The 2490-nt window shown below is 39.9% G+C and overlaps 1 long non-coding RNA gene across 1 annotated transcript; it reads right to left on the reverse strand.

Annotated features, from left to right (window-relative positions):
• Window positions 1-321: 321 nt before the first annotated feature.
• On the reverse strand, window positions 322-2091 carry LOC109895195 (uncharacterized). The gene is made up of 3 exons (XR_002255965.2): window positions 1832-2091; window positions 1061-1183; window positions 322-462 (listed from the first exon to the last, which is right to left on the reverse strand). It is a non-coding gene; the product is annotated as an uncharacterized LOC109895195 (long non-coding RNA).
• Between the last annotated feature and the right edge of the window lie 399 nt (window positions 2092-2490).

Below are 2490 nucleotides of genomic sequence, written 5' to 3' on the forward strand. Positions count from 1 at the left end.
AAAGCAGAATTACTTCCCATTTTTCCTCAACTGTGGTGTATAGAATTTTCTAGCTCTTAAAATCTACTTTTCTCCAATATAAAAAAACGAATTTCAAATTTTGCTACATAAGACCAAATCAAGCCCATCGGTCAAATAGTATGTCTCATACTTTTACGTGGAGTTGAACAGGGAAACCTAAGAGTAGACTCAGACGAGGAGACTGGGATGAAGAAATCAATATATTTATTGAAACACAGGGGGAAGATGGAGTGCAGGCCAGGGGAAACTCAGGCGGGTTGCAGGAAACCAGGTGCGGAGGAGTGAGAGGGGTTGGGACAGGGTAAGCAGGTCCAGAGGGGAATCCAAGGGAGCAGTAGAGTGGGGAATCCAGGCCAGAGTAGCAGGATGAGGAGACGTGGGACTGGAGACAGGGACCAGAGATCAGAGCGGGCAGAACTGTAGCAGAGAGGAAAACCTTGTCTAGCAAGGAAAAGAGGCACAACAGGATAACAGGATCTAAATAGTAACAAATGGCTAGAAACGTAGACTGACGAAGCAAAGATTACAATCTGGCAGTGTGGAAGTGGCAGGACTGAGTATTTGTAGAGCTCTTGATTATGGAACAGGTTGCAGCTGGTGGGGATCTGCTCTGACTCCAGCACACCTGTCTCCGCCCACAAACTCACACACACAGAGAGAGAGGGAGAGAGCACTGGGGGAGTGGGCTGCAGGTCAAGGAGACAGGACGAGCAGTAGAGGGCGTGGCAGGAGCAGATGTAACACATACAGGGCACCAAATATATAGTGTACAATCGTTAAATATGCACACAGGAAATGCAACTATATTTTACATATCTAAACTAGTTTTTTTTACTGCTATTAACAGCTGAACTGTTGGATAAGTCCAAGTGTGGGTGTCATAGTTAGCAGTTCTCTGATGTTGAGTTAATTAGCAGTTCCCTGATATTTGAAAAAATGGTTATTTGCTGTTGTCAGAGCAATTGGCACCCATCTGTTCAGTTGAAACCTTATACACATATTATAGAATACTGGCTAATCAGGACAAAATGTATCTCACCGGTAACGAGGTAAAAAGGGGGTCAAATCCTGCCTTTTGCTCAGAGGGTCTGGGTGTCCATAGTCCAGTGAAGATGAAGGACCATCTTTGAGTACAAGGCAGCATCTTGTGATGGCAGAACAACTAAAGTGCACACATTACAAAGGATAGATCGGTATGTTTTAATATTTAAATTCATGTTGGATGTTAGCTAATAGTTTGTTGAACTAAATCATAACAAGCACTAGGCCAACCACTTGAACCTGACTAGTATTACAATGAAAGCCTTGCTATCACCCACATGCTGTATAACCCTCCTCTGGACCTCTGGTTCTGAGTGGAAACATCACTAATTACTCTCAACATCCTATTGGCACATTCCATTCCAAGTGCATCTAATATGTGCAGATGAGAGGGGTGGTTTGAATCCAACCACACATTTTGTTGTAGCAGAAAAAAATCAAAAAATATGCTGATGGATTTACATGACTAATTATTTATCATTTTAATTAGAGAAAATAACAAGCAAGCAGATGTCCCAAACAGTAACTGTAGCTTTGAGCTATTAATCACTTTTTAACAGCTCAATCTGACACTTTTACTTCCCACTTTTATCTGACTAAATTAGCCGGCAAAAGGACAGAGGAGCGGTAAAATCGAGATTTCACATACACGACAATGGTTTAATCAAGAAATGGAGCCTAACAAACACATCCTTGATATTCATTCCAGATATGGAATTGTATGCAGTCTGGCTGTTACACTAAAAACTACTTCTCTCAAAGAACTTACTTTCACGAATGACACTTCGGTGAAAACAATTCAGTAAGATGAAGACAATGGTTGAAAGTTGACTGAAAGATAATCTTCTTGTATGCATTCTTAACTACCAGCTGGAGAATTAAGAAAGTGGTGCACAGGCCCTACATCAAAAAATGTCAGTGTTCAATGTATTATTATTTGGATTTCATATAATGAATATACACCAAATAGTTCAAATTGGTGAAGTGAAAAAACTGAAAAGTAGTGTGTGCATATGTATTCACCCCTTTGCTATGAAGCCCCTAAATAAGATCTAGTGCAACCAATTACCTTCAGAAGTCACATAATTAGTTAAATGAAGTCCACCTGTATGCAATCTAAGGGTCACATGATTTGTCACATGATCTCAGTATACATATACACCTGTTCAAATCAAATCAAATTTTATTGGTCACATACACATGGTTAGCAGATGTTAATGCGAGCATAGCAAAATGCTTGTGCTTCTAGTTCCGACCATGCAGTAATATAACAAGTAATCTAACAATTTCACAACAACTACCTTATACACAAAAGTGTAAAGGAATGAATAAGAATATGTACATATAAATATATGGATGAGCGATGGCCAAACGGCATAGGAAATACGCAGTAGATGGTATAGAGAACAGTATATACATATGAGGTGA

The sequence above is a fragment of the Oncorhynchus kisutch genome, linkage group LG8 (genome assembly GCF_002021735.2).
Source record: "Oncorhynchus kisutch isolate 150728-3 linkage group LG8, Okis_V2, whole genome shotgun sequence".
Taxonomy (NCBI): domain Eukaryota; kingdom Metazoa; phylum Chordata; class Actinopteri; order Salmoniformes; family Salmonidae; genus Oncorhynchus; species Oncorhynchus kisutch.